Source organism: Lemur catta, chromosome 3, assembly GCF_020740605.2.
Source record: "Lemur catta isolate mLemCat1 chromosome 3, mLemCat1.pri, whole genome shotgun sequence".
In the NCBI taxonomy this organism is placed as follows: Eukaryota; Metazoa; Chordata; class Mammalia; order Primates; family Lemuridae; genus Lemur; species Lemur catta.
Window position 1 is genome coordinate 1,843,019 of NC_059130.1, and position 12,991 is coordinate 1,856,009.

The 12,991-nt window shown below is 47.7% G+C and overlaps 1 protein-coding gene and 1 pseudogene across 2 annotated transcripts in view; one reads left to right on the forward strand and one right to left on the reverse strand.

Moving 5' to 3' along the window:
* PBX1 (PBX homeobox 1) overlaps window positions 1-12,991 on the forward strand; it is a 267,175-nt gene that overhangs the window by 97,799 nt on the left and 156,385 nt on the right. The gene's annotated exons all lie outside the window — the stretch shown is intronic.
* Window positions 8,075-8,180, reverse strand: LOC123636069 (annotated as a pseudogene).

The following is a 12,991-nucleotide window of genomic DNA, read 5'->3' on the forward strand; positions in this document are numbered from 1 at the left end:
GTGTGTATCGTCCTGGAGCCCCACTCTGGGGAGGGAAGGGAATATAAAGGGGGTGACATTTTCCTTTTGCCTCCCCCATCACCCAGCCCTCTTCTTCCCTCCTCTTTGTGATTTTAGGGCTGTTTTGGTATTCTTTATGGTAAAGTAAGTAAATGGCTCTGAGACACGGAACACTAGTTGTGTTGGCAATTATGTTAATGGGATGCTATTAGGCTATGATTCTATATGAGCAATTGGGGAGAAGAAATGCCTTACTGAGAGAGAATGATACAACAGACGTCTGTCTTATTGATATAGCTCCAGTGGTGCTTTCTGCATAATTACACTCGGCCACTTCCTTCACGTGGGGGAGAAGCCGCTGTATCCGGGAGTCGGGAGCAAGGGATTGGGGTGAGGGGTGCCCCTAATAAATGCACAGAGGGCATGGGACGGGGGCAGACTCTCCTAGCAGAGATGGACATTGCAGGTGAGCAAAACTGGTTCTGCTGAAATCTATTCTCTTTCTTTTCCTTCTACTTCCTGGAAGTCGTCTCACACGTGGGTTGAGTTCTAGCTCCCAGGAGTCCTCTCCAGAAGTTGAATTTTCTGGATTGTACGACGCTGCCTCTCTGCCCCGCTGTCTCTGGGCCCACCCTGCGTCCCTTCCCTGGGTTCCTGCAGCAGATCCCTGTACTTGTAGGGAATTCACTGCTCCGTCTGCAGCCCCAAACGCATGTTCACAGCCTTCCAGTACTTCCGCCACCCGATTGGTTTTTGCTCTGTATGTGCCCATTTGGGGGCTTTTCATGGACCCTTGTGATGTCTCCTTGCCTTGTTGTACTGCTGTCTTTTTCTCCCTTCAGCTCTGTTCGTATTTGGTTTATGTATTTAGGTGCTCTGCTGTTGGATGCACGTATATTTCTGACTGTTATATCCTCCTGATGGTTGCCATAAACCCTCATGGTGTGGGCTTCTACAAGCCCTTTCCCCTTCTCCCAGTCCCAGAGCTGCCAGCAGTATGGAGATTTGACTAGGAGCTTGCAGCATTTCCTCCCGCACGTTGGCTGCTACAGGAGTGGGGGGTACGTAAGCAGTGGGCAGAGTCGGAAGTGGGGCTGGCCCTCAAGTGACCGCACCTGAGCCCAGGAGGCAGAAAAGGCATTTGTTGTTTTTCCCTCGTAAGGCCCAGGGCCCTGTACAGCTGATGGCCCGAGGCTTGCATCTTTAAAGCAAATTTCCGGATTGTTCTGAGGACTGCCCAGCTAAAGCAGTGCTGGGAGGAACCTGGAGGCCAGGGATTTGGCAGCTAATGCTTCCACCCACAATCCCTTTCCAGGAGAATCCCCCGGTGGGAAATTTCAGCACTTCCCCTGGAAGCCTCAGCTCAGTTTTCCCCTTACTCTCTTTAAAAAATATGTATGTCAGCTATCTCCTTCTCCTCCACCCGCTGTGACTTCTGTAATTTATGAATTTAGGGGAAAGCCACCTAGAGGCACTGCTGCTGTGGCCTGCCTTGCCGGCTTTCTGATGGCTCAATAGCGCGGGGTCAGCTTTGAAAGGAAGACGGGGGGCGGGCAAGGGCACAGTGGATGCTGAGTGTGTCAAGACCGTGAGACCAAGGGAGGGAAAGGGACTTTGAGAGCCACAGAGCAACTCTGGGGCAGGAAAATGGAGCCCTGGGAACAGCAGGGAGAGGAAAAAGACAGGGCAAGGCGTCATGTAAACCGAGGCCCTGATGCCATTAAGATTGAGGGGACAGGGAACAAAGCGTGGGGGGAGGCTCAGAGGATGCTCTCCTTCTGCCTGTGTCCGCGCCGTGTGCACTTTGCAGAGGCAGCCGTGCTGTGTCTAATGCAGATGGAGAAAATGCAGTTTCTGGTAAGTGTTCCCTAATAAATAACATCCAGTCTTCTTCCCTATCAGCCGGTGACATCCTGCATTTCTCTTCACCATGCACCAGCCCAAGACATTAATGATGTGGTGCTCCTCGTGGGATGTGAGGGCCATGCTAATGTCCCCACGCTCACACAATGGCGGGAGCGGACTTCGGCTCCACTCGGTCATTCCACACCGACAGAAATCGCAACATATGTTTGTTTCAAGTACGAAGATAGCCCCCTTTTTCAAGTCAGAGAAGTTCCTCTTGGTTTTTTGTTTGTTTGTTTTTCTTTTCATTGTGTAGAAATTCATCCGGGGCTGGTTCTTGGTGGCTGGAGGATTTCATTAACGAAATGAAGTAAAAATAATCAATTTCAGATGTTTCCAATGTTTGTGGTAATAGTCTCTCTCACCATTCTGATTAGCCATGTGAGATGGAATTTTTCTTGTAAATTACCGCACGCTGACATCGAATGTGGGCAGCTTTGGCGTGTGCGTGTGTGCGTGTGTGTGTGTGTGTGTGTGTGTGTGTGTGTGTGCGCGTGTGCCTGGGGCCGGGCGAGGCTGCCACTCGTCCTGGCCCTGCCTTGCTTTACCGCCAGCCTTGTCACCTTCACTTCCCCCGTCGCGACCCTCTCCCTCTGCCAGGACGACTTTTGAAAGGCCGTTCTCCGTCCTTTGCTCTCTCGCCATACGTCTGGGCCGTTTCTGGGCACATGTGTGAAAGGCTGATTTTTTTTTTTTGTAAGTGTCTGGGAGGGTGAGAGGAGCCAGTTACATCTGCATTCAGATCAATAGGAAGCTGGCGAGCCTGTGTGAGCCGGTGGCGGGTGCTACCCCGGTGGCTCTGCCCGCCGACTGCCGGCTCATCGGAAGGTGCCTGCTCACCCATGTGCCGCCCCTCCCGTGCCCAGCCCCGCCTGCACTTTCAGAGAATGCATAAATTAAATCCGCAGAGTCCACAGTGGATTCTTCATTATTAATTTGTTTCTTTTTATTTATTTTTCATGCATTTTTCTCACTCTGGTTGTTTTTCTTTCTTTCTTTTTTTTTTTTTTTCTTGTTCTCTTTTATTCCTCCTCTGGCGCACCACGTACACGGCCCGGCCCTCCCTCCCGGCTCTCCATATGAACGGTCATGGACGCACATTCTCTGCAGCATGTGCGTGTCTCTGCACAGATACTCACGGGTGTAAACGCACCAGGGAGGCCGCCACACGTGTGTATTGTGTGTACTTTTTCCCTTTGATGAGCTGTCGCCCGTGGGTCCTGCTCAGGGATTTGATCCCAGTAATCTCTCGACCCCGTGGAAGACATTTAACACCCTCCAGACCCTTCGCTCTGCCTCTGTGTCTGAACCTTCCACTCTCCTTTAATGAGAATTTCTCCTAATTATTTCAGTGGCTGCAGCAGAGGGACCGCAGTGTACTTAGATCTCGATACTGAGACGTGACTGTTATGCTGATAAAGGCAAGAGATCAATAATTTAGGCCCCAGCTTTAATGGCAAAGCTGAGAGCTTAAGTGTCTGCATTCAGGTTGAGTCTTAGAGGTTCTTGGAGTATTAACAATTTCCATAGGATTTTCTCCCCTTTCTTCTTAAGCTGCAGCTGATTGGCATTCTTGTACTTGCCCAGTTGTATTTATAAAAAGATATTTGCTCCATCTACTTGAACATGTGTCTGTACATCACGTAAATGTGCAGTGGCGTGCTGCCTTTGCATCTCTTGTGCACATCTGATTATTCACAAATGTGCATACACACAGGCACATGGGTTTCTGTTTTTGTTCTCATCTGGGGAGCGTCCTTAGTCACGTTGTCTTTGGTTTCTGGACGACCTATAATTTGTCCTTTCAAAATTCATCCGGTAAATATGCAACCACTTCAAAGGCAGGGGTACAATGTCATCCTTTTCTTCCTTCCTTTCTTTTTTTCTTTCTTCTTTTATTCTCTAAGTTGCCCCTCTACCTTAAAGGCACAGTTGTACTTGACTGCAGGGGCAACACCAAAGCACCCACTCAGATGTGGGTGGGCACGTGTGGGTGATGCCCTTCTGAGTGTTTATATGGGGTCCTTCTCTGAGGAAGGCCAACAAACCTGTTTGGGCCCAAGCAAATTTGTACAATACACACATACTACCAGACATATAAATGCTGTGAAAACAATCACAGTATATAATATATTTTCTATTAAGGCTGAAAAGGAAAAAAAAAAAAAAAGAAAGCATAGCACGGTTAAGGGATTTTCTTAGAATATCAGTCACAGGAATGCTGGTCACCTGCAGTAACGTAAGGCTGAAGGAAGCAACCAGTACTCTCCCCGAGGGGTCCAAGAGGGGCTGGGCCCGCCCAGGACCTCAGTGTCCCCCAGAGGGGAGCACAGCTTGTGCTCTGAGTCCAGGCCTCACGGGCCACCACTTCCTTCTACTTTTGCAACCTCTCTGGCATTTTATTTTTCTTCTGGAAAGTTACTGACATTTTTAAGTTGCCAGGAGACACGTAACTCCTGTGAATCTGCTTATAATTCGACACTGTAAATGTAGCAAAGAAAATGTTTCCTTTAGCCCTGGACTTCCCAACTGGGGGGAACTTTTTGGGGAAGGTGTTGTGACCTCTCAGCATTTGCTGCACCCGGCCACTGGGGGCAGAGCGGAGCGGCAGACTTGCAGCATCGTGCGGTCTCTGCAGGAGGCTTTGTCCTCTGCTGCAAAAGCACAACGATAGCTGCTACTTTGTTCATAACTATTAGGGAAAGTACAGAGGGGGCTGTGAGTAACTGTCCATGCTTACACATGGGGAAACTGGGGCACAGAGATGAAGTGACTCTGGGTTGAAGACAAGACCTCAGTGCAGGTAGTTTCCACGATGAGCTAGTTTGTTTCCCGTCCCGTTGACCTTTCATCAGATGCCAGGGTTTGTTTGCTCGTTTGCTGGTCCCTGGTCAGCCTCCCTGTCTCTGCTCCCCGAGTTCGTTGTGGTTGTGTCTTCCTAATCTCACAGGAGATGATGCTGTTTTTTGTGTCCCCAAGAAGCTTGTTTCTAGAAGCAGATTCCCTTTTGTGGCATCAAGTCTGGTAATACTGGGGTCGTGACTTACACATGGACGAGGAAGAAGGGGGAGTTGACTCGAGACCAAAGAGTCATAGCGTCTTTTTGTGTTCTGTACCAACCTTGTTGATTCTCTGGCTTAGCTATGCAGATAGTTAGTTTTCTTCCCTTGCTCTCTAATTTGCTCTGCTCTGCTGAGGTTACCATTGCTTTGCTAAGTTGGGATGCTAGATCTGCTTTTTGGTAATCGCCACCAAAATCCATGTTTTAGTTTGAGAGACAGCCTGTGGCCTTGGACCGAAAGCTAGGAGTCAAAGAGTTCTGAGAAAACTGCAGATGGGCCCAGAATGTCCTACATAATTCTGTGGTGGAGCAATTAATTCTGAACCACTAAGTACCCTGAGAACTTGATGTCAACTAAATAGGCAGAAATGTTACAAATGCTGCCAAAATTTAGAAACCACCCAGCGTGCCCACAGCTTCAAGGGAGCAAAACTACCAACTCTAACAAATTGGAAGAAATGAAGAAATACTTCAAAGTCTGGATCCAGTTGCTGAAAGGGCCTTTAAACTTGATGGAGTGATGGTCTGGCTTCACGGCACCTATGAAAACAGCCCGTTCCTTTGCCGTGGTGCTTTAGGTTTACCAAATGCTTTCACATCAATATTGCTGTTTGATCCTCCAATCAAACCTGGGAGGCTGGCAAGGGGAAATATGATTAGCCCCATTTTAAGATGAGGAAACTGAGGTTTGGAGGTCTAGAATGGTTTGTCTAATGTCACAGGGCTGGTAGTTGGCAGAGCCAAGACAATAATCCAAGTCTTTCATTCCTGGTCCTCGGCTGGTAGACGATGTGACCAGATCTCTTCCCCAGGAGTTTTGGTGGAAAAAATGTAAAACCATTCCATTCATGGAAATGGAGTCGAAATGTAGATTTCCTTCTAAGTCTTTATTTGACCTATGGCATCCAACCCTTGACATTGAAGAGGAGATTTCTTTTTTTGCCATTCACTTAAGAAGTATTAATAATCATCAGTCTCTATCTTCCTGGCTCCTCCCTGGGGGGGACAGCGTCTGCCGCATCCAGCACCACCCGGGCTGAGCCGGCCAGACCAGCGCTGGCTGGGCGAGTGGGGACTTCTCTCATCCGTAAGGGGCATCGGGAACTCCTCTGACATACCCTACTCCTCACCGTTATAAGGGATCCTGTCATGTTCTGCTCTTGTGGCTGCAGGGTCCTTTCACCGGATTACCCATATTGTTATGAATGAGCTCCAGGACCGTGACTCAGCCCCAATCTGACGGTAAGGAGCCGTGTCCCACCACACTGGCTCCGACGAACACTTTTAAGCAGATGGCGGTGGAGACTGGACTCAAACTTTCCATATTTCATCAGACTTGGTTTTAGAGGTTTTGTGCCAGCCCGGATTCTGTGTGGCCGGTATGCCAGGTCCCCCCCACGCCTGCGGTTTGAGTCCAGTGACCTCTCACCTCCTTCCCTCACCAAGAGCCCCAGCCCCCCACCGCCATTCCCTGCTGATAGGGCTGTGCTGTTTACATTCCGCATGAACTTGGAGTTGTGCGGTTTGCACACTCAGTCCCCTCACCCCACTTCTTGAGCTCACCCTGGGGGAAGAGAGCTGGACTGAAGTGGCTCGCTGGGTGGAGGAGAGCAGGAAGGAAAAGGAGGCATTTTGCTTTCTTTGTGCTGCTGCAGGTTAGTCTTTGAATTGCCTGGGATAAACCAGGGGCTGCTGCCGTGTTTGTATAACCACGGCATGTTTGCCCAGCCCACACGCCTGGGCTTCCACTTTCAATTCCTTCTGTTTTCAGATCCTCTCCTGAACAAGCAGACCCCTTAAGATCCTGGGTTTGTGTAGCAGCAGTAGAGTAGAGCTGGCTCCAGACCAGCAGAGATGCGAACTGGGTTCACCATGAAATTAAAATGAAATCCAGACAGGCCAAAGTGTCAAACCAAGAGGGCCAGGCCAAGAGGCAGGACTGTGTGTGCAGGTAGGGGCTAGAAGACCAGACTGAAGCAAGATGGTTTCTAAGGAAAGGAGGCTACAGAATGTCAAGGCCTGGAGGTTGGCTGCCTTAGATGTGGAGTTTATGGTCAAGGGCTTTTTTGGCTCAGATGTGAAGTCTTGGAATGGATTATAACTGAAATATTTCAGACCCTGGAATGGGATTGCCTGGGTTCAAAGCCTGTCCATCCTCCCAACTTACTAAGTGAAGTTGAGGCTAGTTAATCATCTTGCTTAATATGCACTAACATTGTTGATGCTGTTTTCTTCTAAGAGCCTGGCCGGGTTCACTCCCTCGCTGCCGAGAGTCCCTTTTACCAAGGCTGAGACCCTGACCCTCATGCCAGAGACTGAAGTCTGCTTTTCAGTGGACAGGCTGCCCAACACGGTCCACTCTACCCAAAGCAATGACTGTCGAAATGTTTTTATTTTTGCATAACACTATGGTGTCAGGCTCATCTGATCACTGTCACACCCATTTGGATTCTTGACCTAGTTTCTACTCCTTTCCCCATGGGAAGGTCATGCTGAGGTCTCAACGTGACTTACAGCTGAGTCATCAGGGCTTATGACACGTATCTTCCATGCCTGCCTCCACCATCACTTCATGGTTTCCAGAGTGCCTTTATTTGTACCATTTACAACTTTGAAGGTGCTATTGGGGCTACAAGAAAAGTGTAGGAACTGATCTGCCTTAGAGGAGTTTCCAGTGTTTGGAAGAAAAGGCTGGAATACGTTAACCGCAGATGGATAACGTGTAGTGAAGTTGATGGTTACATGGTGTGCATTAAAAGTACAATGACATTTCAGAGACAGAAGTAGTGGTTTGGGTTCATGGTGATAAGGCTGGGCTTCGTGGAGAGGAGGTGGGGGTGGGTGAGGAAATGAGGGGGGACGGTACATAGGAATCCTAGTGTGCAGAGAGGGGCTCAGGGGGGAGTAAGGGGGACAGCAACCGGCACTGGGGAAGTGTGGAGGTGGGAACAAACTGGCAAGGGAAGTGGGTGACAGTGAGGAGGCTGGCTTGCCTCTTACGCAGGATTTGGTTTGGATCAGTCATGGAGCAGGGTAGGATCAGTAGGGACAGATTATGGAGAGGTGACAAAGGGAATTTATTCACATAATTTAATTAATTTTTTAAAAAGGCTATGGCACCCAGTCTCCCATCCCAGTACTAACCAGGCCCAACCTTGCTTAGCTTCGGAGATCAGATGGGATCGGGCATGTTCAGGGTGGTATGGCCGTAGACAAAGGGAATTGAAAGTGGGAAATTCACGTGTACTTAATCCCTTAATTCTCTTAAAGCCCTGTCCGTTTAGTATAATTGGCGCCATTTTAAAGAAAATGTGTGTGGTGGCGTGCACGCCCACGTCTGTGAGCTGAGCTCTTTCCGGTTCCACTTGGTGCCTCGCACTCAGGGCAGGATGGCAGGCTTGCCGTGGCTGGTCGTGGGGAGCCATTGTGGGTTCTTGAGCAGAGGAGGTAGAAGTGAAAGGGGGCTATCTGATGAAATCGTTTACTGTGTGCAGATTGACGTGTTTCTATGGGTAAGAAAATCCTTTGGTGGAACAGGTCGGGGAGTCAGGAAGGCAGAGCTGCGTGTCGTATCATACGCTCAGCTTCCGGGCCCTGCGTTCTTCCTCTGTGCCCCCAGCCGCAGCCGGGCCGTTCGTGTCCACACGGTGCTCTGTGTGTTCCAGCAGCATAAAAGGCGTCATCCTTCTGGGGTCCGTGTCTGCAATTTATGATGCTTTCAGATTACCAAACACATTTGGCAATGAAGGAAAATAGTTTTGTGCTCTTGCCCTCTGAGTGTGGGAAATTGCATTTTTGATGAGCAGAGCTGTTGGCCCCTCCCACGTGACTGGTTGAGGACACGAGCTGGTGGCTGGGCCTGAGTGGAAAGTCTCGGGAACGAGTCACTGAGCTGCCCCATCCCTGTGACGATTTAAGCTACGTTCTGTAATCTGTTGGTTTTCGTCAGCCAGCATAGACACTAATAATTAATTATCCCAGCAAAATAACTCTTTCTTTTTTTTTTTTTGAGACAGAGTCTCGCTGTGTTGCCTGGGCTAGAGTGAGTGCCGTGGCGTCAGCCTCGCTCACAACAGCCTCAAACTCCTGGGCTCAAGCGATCCTCCTGCCTCAGCCTCCCGAGTAGCTGGGACTACAGGCATGCACCACCATGCCCGGCTAATTTTTTCTATATATATATTTTTAGTTGGCCAGATAATTTCTTTCTATTTTTTTTTGGTAGAGACGGGGTGTCACTCTTGCTCAGGCTGGTCTCGAACTCCTGACCTCGAGCGATCCACCCGCCTCGGCCTCCCAGAGTGCTGGGATTACAGGTGTGAGCCACCGCGCCCGGCCAAAATAGCTCTTTCTTAAAGAAGAAGATGCTTTCCCGTGATAGATTTTGTTGGCAGAAAGTTTGCAACTCCTAACAGTGCTAAGGAGCCCAAAACTTAAGGGTACCCTTTCCACAAGTCCCGCTCTCATCCCCAGGTTGCTGGGTAGTTTTGTGGACAACTTTTTTTTCCTCCGAGAGCCTCTGTGAGTCGGACGCATTCCGTGCTCCGGAGGAGACTGTCTGGCGGTGGAAGAAGGAAGAGCTCTAAGGTGATTTTAGTTTGGATTTATCTGAGACGGGAACAAAACCACATAAACGGTAAGGAAACTGTCCTCACACGGGCAGAGGGGGAAGAAACTAAATTCAGATTCTACGTGTATCTTCCCATATCAAGGCCAGTGTTTTTAGAAATGGGCTTGCCGATAAATATGAAACCCATCCTTAGATTTTCCTCCCACTACTCACCCTCCCCTAAAGGTCACCTAGGTTTTCACACCGTTAATTAACCACAGCAAATAATTTGTCTCCTAGGCTGGGCTAGCGGGACGATGGCTTCTTACTCGGTTGATGAATGATTGCCGGGCAGGGGATGTTGGGGAGGAGAGGGAGGACTGCAAACCCTGGCCAGACTCGGTTTGCACTTTGTGTTTGTTTGTGTCCACCTTGGCAGGACCCGGCAGTGAAGGGGACAGACTGCCTCTGTGGACACTGCAGGGTGGACAGCTGTTGGAGGGGGTGGGGCTGTCAGGACTTGGGGACCTCAGTATCATTACGATACGGTGGAAATGCTCCTTTGAAAACAGGTGATGGGACACGGTGTGTGCAGTTCTCTGGCCTTTTGCGATAAGTATGCAGCCGCGTTTGGTCTCTTCATGTGTGAAGTCACAGTCTGAGGTCACCAGCTTGTCAACAGCAAAAACAAAAACTCTAAGATCATTGGATCTGAGACCTAATATCTGAATGCTTTCTTAAGGAAAAGTAAAATCAGGTTGTTTTCACTTAAGCGTTATGTAAATAATTAGGAGACAAAATTTGTTATTATCTTATATTTTGTACTTCTTTTCTAAACTTATCCAGAAAATAGTCACTCACCTGTGAGCAGCACCGTAGGTTTCCGGTTTCCATGAATGTTTATGTTCTCACTTGATTGGAAACAACCCCGTGAAGCAGGATCTTAGGATACACTCTGATCTCTCCTCGTCGTATAGACGGCAGATCTGAGGCTTAGAGAAGCGAAATGGTGGAACGGCGTCCACAGATTCTGTCTTCTGTCTCCACACGCCTGCTGCCTTGGTTGGTTGAAAGCTACTAATCGGATCTTAGCTGGACAAACTGGGTGTTGTTGGAAGTAAAAGTCATATGAGATTAATTAATGGTTTCTTCCTTCCTAACGAGAATGGGACTGTAGGGTAGAGCAGACACATTGGTCCATCCTGCGTGTGGAAATCTGGCCTCTCGCTGTACGTGGTTGGTAGGATGGACGTGGATGGACCTGGATGGTTTAATGAAAGCAGAAGGGAAGTCTGTTTCCAGACAGGTCCAGTAGATAGTCCATGAGGAACTAGAACTTAGTTACTAAAAAATTGTATCCTAGACGTTCATAAATCAAACATTTATTATATTCATTTGCATTTTTCTTTATTTTAAGCAAAGCCCATTAGTTTGTATTGGAGATATCTGAAAGAGATGGCATGCACAATTTTAGAATTACAGATTCCTGGTGGACCCAAGTTTTGCTACCAGTAGGCAGCCCCTTTTGGCCTTTTCATGTACACAGGACCTACCAGTACGATGACTGCTACAGGGCTGGCTAATGTTACCTAAATATTGCCTGAGCACTTCTAGAAATAGGTAGGAACTATGACCACAGAATCATAAATTTTTCTTTCTTAAAGGAAACTTCAAGATAATTATTATTTAACAACAACAACAAAAAGCTGCTAGGCTATTATATATATATATATATATATATATACATATATATATATACATATATATATATATATATATCATACAGGCTGTTTTTTTTTCTCATGATGAGCAGAATCTGCCTCAGCAAAACTCCCCCTACCCTGTCTGTCTGAGGCTTCCCTCTGGACGCAGCATAAAACACACCCATTGCTCTTCTGCAAAAAGGCCGCTCAGTTGAAGACCATTATTGTTGACCCCTTGGCCTTCTATTCCCTAGGCTGAACACTTCCAATTCCTTGTGTTTCTCTGCATTGTTTATACTTTATTTATTCTTAATTTATAATTCTGTAGGCACTTACAGAGCACCTACTATGTGTGAGCCTGGTATTTTTTTTTTTTTTTTTTTTTTTTTTAGACAGAGTCTCACTCTGTTGCCCTGGCTGGAGTGCTGTGGCGTCAGCCTCGCTCACAGCAACCTCAAACTCCTGGGCTCAAGCGATCCTCCTGCCCCAGCCTCCCGAGTAGCTGAGACTACAGGCATGCGCCACCATGCCCGGCTAATTTTTCTATGTATATTTTTAGTTGTCCATATAAAATTTCTTTCTATTTTTAGTAGAGACGGGGTCTCGCTCTTGCTCAGGCTGGAGCCTGGTATTTTTTATTTAAAATCTTTTCCTTGTAATATGAATTACAATCTGAGAACCAGAGGGAAGAGAGCTGTTTATACACACATACATATATAAACACGTGTACATTTTTGATCATAGGGAATGAACACTAGAAAGTAAATAAATGAGAAAGAAGTTGAAAAACTAATTATGCATTTAAAATAAAGCTTTTGACTGTTGATGGTTTAAGACAGTGGTCCCCAACCCTTTTGGCACCAGGGACTGATTTCATGGAAGGCAATTTTTTCACGGACTGGTGGGAGAGATGGTTTCGGGAAGATTCAAGTGCATCACATTTGTTGTGCAGTCAGACCTCTCTGCTAATGATGATCTGTATTTGCAGCCGCTCCTCAGTGCTGGCATCACCACCCAGCTCCACCTCAGATCATCAGGCATTAGATTCTCATAGGAGCCGCAACCTGGATCCCTCACATGCGCAGTTTACAGCAGGGTTCACGCTCCTATGAGAACCTAATGCCACCACTGATCTGACAGGAGGTGGAGCTCAGGCGCTGACGTGAGCCCTGGGGAGCAGACGTAAGTACAGGTGAAGCTTCCCTCACTGGCTGCTGCTCACCTCGGGCTGTGTGGCCTGGCTCCTAACAGGCCACAGACTGGTACCGGTCCTCGACCTGGGGATTGGGGACCGCAGGTTTAAGATATTCATGTCAGGGTTAATTATGGCCGTCTTTTAGAGACAGAACTCTTCCAAGATACATCACAGCTGAATGTCAGGCCTAGATGCCTGTGAGGAGAGAGACCCAGCCTCAGTAGCCTCTTGATTTTGTTCCAGCCAGGACGTAGAAAGTAAGTAAAAACTCAATTGCAAACAAAGAAAAAAGAAAAACAAAAGGGAAAAAAAAGGCATTAATTTAAACCCCGTTGTTCTTAATGTTTTGATCTTTTGTCCTGGGGAACTCAAATTTACCTTTGTCTTTACTGGATAAAATATTTACCTAGAAATAAAGAAACTTATTAAATAAATTAACAATATAAACAAGACTTCAGAGTTAATGGTTTTTTTTTTTTTTTTTTTGAGACAGAGTCTCACTCTGTTACCTGGCTAGAGTGCTATGGTGTCAGCCTCGCTCACAGCAACCTCAAACTCCTGGGCTCAAGCGATCCTCCTGC